This window comes from Pantherophis guttatus, chromosome 3 (assembly GCF_059756535.1).
Source record: "Pantherophis guttatus breed Tessera chromosome 3, ASM5975653v1, whole genome shotgun sequence".
In the NCBI taxonomy this organism is placed as follows: domain Eukaryota; kingdom Metazoa; phylum Chordata; class Lepidosauria; order Squamata; family Colubridae; genus Pantherophis; species Pantherophis guttatus.
In genome coordinates, this window is record NC_142065.1 from 162,902,371 (window position 1) to 162,911,203 (window position 8,833).

Genomic DNA, 8,833 nt, shown 5'->3' on the forward strand with positions numbered 1-8,833 from the left:
CGATGCCATAAGAATTATTTAAGTTCTAATTTTATTGACCAGAAATATAATTTTGGAATAATGATGAAAATTCTTTATGACTGTAGGTTGTGTGTGTGTGTGTACAATATAATAATAAAGGTAAAGGTAAAGGTTCCCTCGCACATATGTGCTAGTCGTTCCCAACTCTAGGGGCCGGTGATCATCTCCGTTTCAAAGCTGAAGAGCCAGCGCTGTTCAAAGATGTCTCCGTGGTCATGTGGCTGGCATGACTCAATGCTAAAGGCGCACGGAATGCTATTACCTTCCCACCAAAGATGGTCCCTATTTTTCTATTTGCTTTTTTTACATGCTTTCGAACTGCTAGGTTGGCAGAAGCTGGGACAAATAACAGGAGCTCACCTGTTACCTGGCACTAGGGATTCGAACTGCTGAACTGCAGACCTTTCAATTGACAAGCTCAGTGTCTTAGGTTGACAAGGCAATTCTTCCAGGTATACATGTACATAACAGCCATGCAAAATAATTTTGCTGCAACTTTGATGCAAAACATATTGCCACATATCCACTACAATTATTAGTAGCATTTGCACTGATGCCTTTTTATTGACACAGTTGCAAAACCAGATTGTTTCTCTAAAAGTAAATTTTTAAAAAGGGTCAGATTTTTTAAATGATAAAATCAATATCCTCTTTTGCCATTGCAAAATGAAAGTGTGATTAAGGCATCAGTAAAGAAGGGAGTCTCTCTTGTGTTCACTCTGATTTTTTTCAGGCTGCTTGGCAAATTTATGAGGGCTCAAAGAGACAATAACATCAAGCTAATATCCTGCTACAGGATATTGGAAAGGCAAACAACTCTGTAAGTTTAAAAATAGGATCCTGTAAGAGGGAACAGGAATAGTATCTATAACTACATCAGGCTGAATGAAAAAGATAACAGCTAATGATCCTTTTGCTTTAGGGCACAAAGCTAGCTCTGGTTAGCTTCAGAAAAGAATTTCCTCCTACCACGATATTATATTATCCAACTGAACAGGTGCATCAAATCTGATTTAGAATCTCCATTAGAGATCACAACTAAACTTTTAGAAGTAAGAAAAGTTCATACAGCAAACCGTTTTCTACTAGCAAGTTAATTGTTGTGATAAATCGGATGCAATATATCACTGAAGAGGAAAAGGATTAGGAAAAAACAGAAAGAAATAATGGTTGGAAGAACACATGGCATGGAATTTATTTATTTATTTATTTATTTATTTATTTATTTATTGGTTGGTTGGTTGTTGGTTGGTTGGTTGGTTCGATTTATATACCGCCCTTCTCCGGAGACTCAGGGCGGCTTACGATGTGTTAAGCAATAGCCTTCATACTTTTGTATATACCTGCTTAGTATATCACTGGGTAATAAGTCAGGTGCCATGATATTATATTCCAGGAATAGAAATGAGAGGATTGGTTACTTGTTTGTTTGCTATTTTTCCTCTAGGAGCTAAATACAGCATTCATACTACCACTTTTCTTCAATTTTTCTCAGACCAACATTTTGGGATAAACTGGACTAGTACATTCCATAGCCAAAATAGGCTTGTATCTCCCAAATCCTAATCCAATCTCCAGAACTGAATGACACTTACTCGATTTTCATAGTTAAGGATATATATAGCTACAAAACATTGAAATACATTTCAAATCCCAGGCCAACCAAGCAACACTGTCAAAATCTTATTCCAGCATTTGGAGGCTATAAAATGGGAGGAACAACCTTAAACTCATCCCTGCCAACATTGAGTAGCTGTGAGTTTTTGGCCTCCTTTGTTGCAGCATCTGTTCTCTGTAACTGTTCTCCCTCCCCCCTTGTTATATCTAGCTCACCCTACACACACACACACACACACACACACACACACACACACACACATTCAAAATAGCTCTAAAAACCTGATTTTCCCCCAAGGTCTTGACTTAGATTAAATGGCAAGTCTTTTGTGTTTATATTTAAATGGTTGCTTTTCTTAGTGTGTTTGGTCTACTCTATTGCTTGCTTTAATTGTATTTTTTTTTTTACCTTATGTCTCCCAGAGTTACAGAATTGATCAACCTTAAAACTTTCTAAAATAAAATTTTAAAATAAAATATCATACCTAGCTTTTCTATAGCATTTGGTATCAGTAGGCTTATCATACATTATTTTGATACAACAGTCATATATGTCATTACTGTTATTCCCATGTTCCAGAACTGAAGCTAGGGTTTATAGAATCTTAGCCAACATTGATAATTACCTTAATTTGGGACATACAACTAGCAATATTTTGGAGGTGTAGACAAGGGTGTGGATGTTTTTATTGAGGAAAGACAATTTGAGAAGGGGTAGGGGGGGGAATCAAACTTTTTTTCACTTCAATTTAAATTATGTTAAATTCTGTTAATTCAATTAATCAAATACAGATTCAGTTAAATATTGCAATATTAAAGTTCTAAATTAGAACCACAACTAAATTAGAAAAACTGAAAGACACTTGAAAAAATATCAGAACAGAGGGGAAAAAATCAAATGCAGGTTTTCAGATGGGGACAGAAATAATTATTTGAAATTAATCTTCACTTGGACTGTGGACTGAACAACAAGTCATCACTTTCCTTCCTTTTGTTTCAGCTGCTCAGCACATTGCATTTCCCTTTATTCATTCTATGCTGCCTGGGCTTTGTATCTCAAGAGGTAGTCAATAAGAAAACTAAATTGGCACAAGGCTCAGAGAAAGTTCTTCTTTTTCAAAGGTTCCACTTGAGGGCAGAATTTCACTTTCTTGAAAGACACGATCGGGCTCAGTCATGCTCAGAATCCTGTGCCATTGTCAAACTTTGTTTCACAATCCCAACATCTCGGGTAGAGAAAAAAGACTGCTCAGTCAATGTAAATAAAAGTGAAACCGGTCAAGATTCTGAAAACCCATTTGATGAATTAAAATAAATCTCTTCCAATGGGAGAATACAGCAAAGTACATCATGTCTCTGGTGAATGCTATTCATGGCAATACTTCTTAATTTTCAGAATTGCCAAATTTATATGAAGACACGCTGGTGTGATAAAATCAGCCTAGGACAATGTCAAAAGGCTTATTCTCAGCAAGCAATATTTGTATGGAACAAAGTCAGTTTTATCTAACTATTAATCAAAAGAGAGAGCACAAAAGGCTTATTATGGGAGTCTGAATGTACCAATTCTTTGCATTCTTCCAGTTTTGCAGTTCTAGAAAGTCAATGCTTGTCAAAGTAGGGAAAATATAATATGCATGAAACTTCCCTTTACACCAACAGAACATTCTCCTTTAGTAAGCAAAAACGAAGAACACTGTGCTGCTATCTATGAGGTTTTTTTAGGCTTCATTATAGGCTTTAGATCCCATTTTAGGCTTTCAGAATTAGTGGTATCTTCCTATAATCTTACATACCAAAATCCATACAAGGCTGCTGAGATGAAACTGACATTCTAGCAGGTTTTACAGAATTCATCGATTTTTACAGAAATCTGGAAACATTTTAATGATGTGTGAGAAAACAATGCTTTGAATAAATGAGGACAAACTGGGAGGAACCATTAAAAAACGATTAGGGCTCATCTTTATGTCCTGCAGCATAAAGATGCTTTACTATTTCCCCACAATATCACCCTTACTTCAATCATAGCTAATTGCCAAGGAAGCTTACATCTATCTTTATGAGTTATACAATTAAATAAAAGATTTCTGCCTTAGGTGTGATTTTAGCATATTAGATCAGGGGTGTCAAACTCGATTTCATTGAGGGCCGCATCAGGGTTGTGTTTGACCTCAGGGGGGCTGGGGTGGGTATGGCCAGAGTGGGCATTGCCTGCTCTATGTCACTCATGTCGGGGGTGACTGTGGCAGCTCAAGCACTCTGCCAACGACCATCCCAAGCTCCGTTTTCGCTGGCAGAGGGTTGCAGGAGGCCGCCACAGCTGGAAATGGAGCTCAGAAGCCTGTTTTCGCTGGCAGAGGCACTGCAGACTGGTCTCTCACTGTTTCCTGGTGGCTCCGCGGGCCAGATCTAAGCACCCCATGGGCCAAATCTGGCCCCCAGGCCTTGTGTTTGACACCCCTGTCTTAGATTCTGTGACCAGAGTGGAGAGCTTCAATGGAGAGCTTTAGTACAACTTTCCTAAATTGCATGATTATGAGTAATTTAGAACAGCATAAATTTGGAAGAAAAAATCAGGACAACAACTTCCTTGGTATCTAAGCTTTCTGTAGGGAAGTAATTCTACATGCGAATTATAATCAATAATGTAATCTTACTTCTAAAATCTAAAAAGGCAGGGCCCCTAACTTTTGGTAATGTTTGGATAAATTTTTCCACTGAACTGTTTCACTTTAGTGATGTAAAATAAAGACCATAAATATTTTCTTGCATTTGAAAATAGTGTAACAGCTTGGGTGGTTATTTTTTCCAGGTAAAATAAACTGCTGTCCTTGAGTGAACCCCACCCCCCAGTTCTGTTTAGGATTCCAATTGAAAGGATCACTAACTGAGGGCTGTCCAGCCTGTGTGCTTGAATATATCCAGACCAGTGTAGAGAAGTATCACCTCCAGGTGATTTAGAGCTACCATATATGGTCTGCAAGTCCCCTGATGACCACTGCTTGGCAACAAAGACATTATTATGTTCTCTTTGCTTCGATTCATTTCAGATAGCCCTGCAGCTGTGTTTTTTAAACTTTTAAACATGTAGTTCAACTCCCAGAATTTGGAATTTTATTTCTGTCTCCTAGCTGTTTTGCTTGCGTCATCTGCAGACTTGATAAGCATTCGCTTTTCTTCATCCAAGTCACTAATAAAAAGAACAGAGGGCCAATTTGGACCTTGCAAATATCCTCTCAGGGCCCCTAATGCCTATCAATGCTGCTAATGAGGGCTAAATTAGAATGAATACCTTATAATACGACAGGGCATACTTTCGAAATGGCTATTTTGCTGTTGAAATCTTTCTTCAGATCTTAACATGGGCCTCTGGGAGCAGGATTTTGTTTATGGGAAAGAACTACTACTTTAAAGAATGGCAGGCTTAAAAGATTTAATATTAATTCCCTTTTATCTCCAAACAACAGATGGTGTTAATCTATGTACATAAAAGCACTACATTATACAAGGCTTCAGTCCTAAACACACTTTCCTATAAGTAACCACAATGATCACACTCAGTTTCATCTAAGCATTGAGCTATAAACTAAACTTCTATTAGGGATCCACAGAAGTAATATGCATTCTGCAAAAAGAACAGAGAGAAGAATAAGAATATGAGCAAATTTAATTTGGTTTATTGATTCATAGATAAATTAGTAGATTGGTAGATTGAATTACTGCTAGATTAGTTTTAGTAAATAACCATAGGTTTAGCAGGGAAGTATGCTATTGGGAAAAAGCAAAAGAGTGTATTAAAATCACAGCTACAGAAAAATATAGGTCAGTATTTAAATTAAAAAAAGACATTCTTCCAAAATCTTGTCTTGAATCTTGTTGTATTCATATGTCTGCAACTAGATAATTTAATGCAATAAAAATTAAAGTAATTTTAAAGACATAATTTATTATTCTTTTTTAAAAATCCATATTTTCATAAGTATTAGCCAATATTTTTCAAAGCTGAGTTAATTAGACAACTAATTAAAAGTACTTTTGCTATTTTTCTTAGAGCTAGAGATAATTCCTTGCTTCATCTCAGATGATAAAACCTGCCTAGAATATTTATAGATTTTACATTTATTCATGCTAGATTATTAGGAATGTACTCTTAGTATTCCTATCATATATATATTTGTGCAATAATTATGTCATTATATTTTTTTAAAAATGCCAAGAAGCTACATGTTCCAACCTGCTAGGCATATTTTATCTTCTCACAAACAAAAATGCCCATTACAACCACAAAGAAAAGTTTTAGAAAACAAAGAAGGGAGTAGAAAGAGGAATCAAGATGTATTTTCATCAGATCAGAAAAAGCAATGACTAAAGTTGGCAAGGCTGCTTAAACCAGAGAGAGCTATCCTGTAAATATGGAGCAGGTGCATTCCAATCCTGAAATTTTTCCAGGCTGGGAAAAGAATGGATACAGGGAATGGAAAAAGACAGGGGAAAAGATTTTAACCCTCAGGCTGATATATGAGAGCATGATTTCTGAATTCTGCTACACACCAGTTTCTTCATATATGTGATCATGATTTCTTTTTTCTCTGTGATAAAGTAACATATTGAGTATGATTGTTAGCTGGTTCCTGAATGCAGAGACAGGTTTCTGAAAGAAAACAGAGTTATCATCATTCCTGACCTGATGTCTGACAAAAATCTAGAACCAGAAGTAGCAGACTCACCACAATTAACAGCAGTATAATAATTACAGTGTTTATTATATGGTGACCGAAAATAACTTTAAGGGCAAAAAAAAATATTTTAAGAGGATCAATGGGGTATAGAATAAATATATAAAAGATACTTCTGAACCTACATCATCTTTTCTCACCATTTAGCACTGAATATATTTGCCTTGTCTATAATGCTGCTTATAAATTCTTGCAGTTCTATATTAGCAGTTAAGACAATATAAACTCAATCAATTTTGGGTTCACAAGATCTACAGAAAGACGCTTTAGTTTTACCAATTTCAGTGGATATTGAAAATGACTTTTTCCAACTGGAAATAAAATAAAGCCTAATATCGTAGTGAGTAGGAAACAAAAAAGAATGGAACACTTTAATTCCATTTGGCCAGACAAAATGTAGGACAGATGAAGCAAAGCTTATTTTGAGTGAAGGATTTCCCCTATGGTTAAAGGCATGGATTATTGTGCATCCTATTTGGCTTCTCGGCCTTTTGGCTAAGATCAAGTGTAGTATCTATTTCCTTTTACTAATATTTCAAAAGCTCACTAAAAAGTACATAGTATTCTTTAAAAATAAATGAAAGAACTGTGATAATATGCTCTGTCCAGCTTCTATCTTCTCCCAGTTATACTTTAGAAAGACTGATTAAAAGCAATAACACCCAGTCAGCCTGAGTGTTTGAAATGATCTTTCATCCTGAATCATCTTGACATTACAAACAAGTAAACTATAGCCCCCTCCCCACCCACTCTGCTCTTTTCAACTTTCATCACAACAGGAGTCGATGTTCTGCTCGGTGCAATGATTTTGAGCAGTGTAAACAAAGCGGAGTAAACAATGAAACAATACTGAAGTAAGAGCCAGACGAGTGATTATGCATCCACAGATGAGATTGCAAAACCATCTGGGAATTATAAAAATTAAAAGATCAGCCAGAGTTTTCCTTTCTGTCAGTTCTCATTTATGTCTCAAGAGTGAAATGATTACCATTGTTAAAGTCAGCAATAACTTGCAAGTCACAAACTCTCACATTTAAGACTTCCCAAAACCGAGAATACTCTTTGTCAGTTTCTTTCGCCATTGAAAAACCTGAGAAAACAGTAAAAGTATTTATGCTCCTGATAGAGCAGTCTAAGACAAAATGGCAGACACATAAAGCACAGGATCCCAAACAGCCTGGCCAGATCATAATGGCTAAAGCTTGATTTAGACTTGCCCATAACTGCGCATAGGCGTTGATGCATACCTAGGTTGGGAAGGAGTTGATGAATAAGCATAAGTTGCAGATGGATGCAGACTAGTCAATCCAATCACCTTTTGAATCTTTCGAATCTCAACTGTGCATTTTGTGGAGATGCACATTTTGCATGCTGATTGGTTGGTCCGACTTCCTGTTTGGCAGAAGACAAGGCGCGTTGTTGTTTGAGCACCTCCTAGCCAGAATGTTAACATTTGCAGACATATAAATGCAACTCAACTATGCAACTGTCTCCAAATGACAGATGTTTAAACGAAGCTTAAGGCAGAAGTGTGTATCTGCGAAGATTCGTTCTCTTCTGTATTCTCCAAGCCAAAAGATCTTTCTAATAATTCATCTGATGGAAAAAGGCCTTAAGATCCTACTCCTACTATTTAGTCCACTTTGCTCAGATTTTGGATGGCTATTCAAGTGCTGAATAAGTCGGTTTCCAAAAATATATTATGCTTGTCTAGATGTAACCCCATTGTATCATGGGATAAGGCGAATACAAACAAGGAAACAAAACTAAGATGTGGGGGGGAAAGGGAAACGATGGGAGGGAAATGGGATTTGAATGCTTTTCTTAAAGAGAGTGCATGTGTGGCAAATGTCAAAATTGTTAAGGGGAGCATAAATCACTCATTTGTTACTGGCACAACAACATTATTTAAACCCCCTTGTTCCCATAAAGAAAGAAGCGGGGATGTGAGGGATCACACAAGTTTTACGAGAAATCCCCTTGTGTCTTTTCTTCTGTGCCGAATAATTGTTCTTTGGTGTGTGTGTGTGTATGTGTGTGTGTTATTGGGCTTCACTGAGCATGAACCCAGCATGGGTTGTGGGCCATCACATCCCATTAAAGACAGTTTAGAAGAGGAAGAACTTATCTCATCTCTCAGTTTGCCTCTTTGGTACAGTGAACATATGTCCTTCATTACAAAGGAGAGTTCTTTATTTCAAAAAGCTGTCCTTTAGACTGATTTTTCCCAAAATCGCTTTTGTCTTTTATTTTGGTTATTGAACTATTACCATACAAATGGTACCACTTAATGCAGAGTTTTTCATATTCATGTGAAAAAACCAAATTGTCTTTTAAAAATAAATTTATATAGACTATTTGATTTTAACTATTTTTATTACAGTATACATTTTGGAACAACTTTTCTTGGTTTTGCTCCTGAATTTCCTTTGTAAAATGAAGTTATAAATACGAAC

At 36.4% G+C, this 8,833-nt stretch overlaps 1 long non-coding RNA gene and 1 pseudogene across 1 annotated transcript; one reads left to right on the forward strand and one right to left on the reverse strand.

Annotated features, from left to right (window-relative positions):
* Positions 1-5,059: 5,059 nt before the first annotated feature.
* On the reverse strand, positions 5,060-8,045 carry LOC148114883 (uncharacterized). Its single transcript, XR_015733594.1, has 2 exons — positions 7,625-8,045; positions 5,060-6,292 (listed from the first exon to the last, which is right to left on the reverse strand). It is a non-coding gene; the product is annotated as an uncharacterized LOC148114883 (long non-coding RNA).
* Positions 6,853-6,929, forward strand: LOC117672928 (U2 spliceosomal RNA; annotated as a pseudogene).
* Positions 8,046-8,833: the final 788 nt, after the last annotated feature.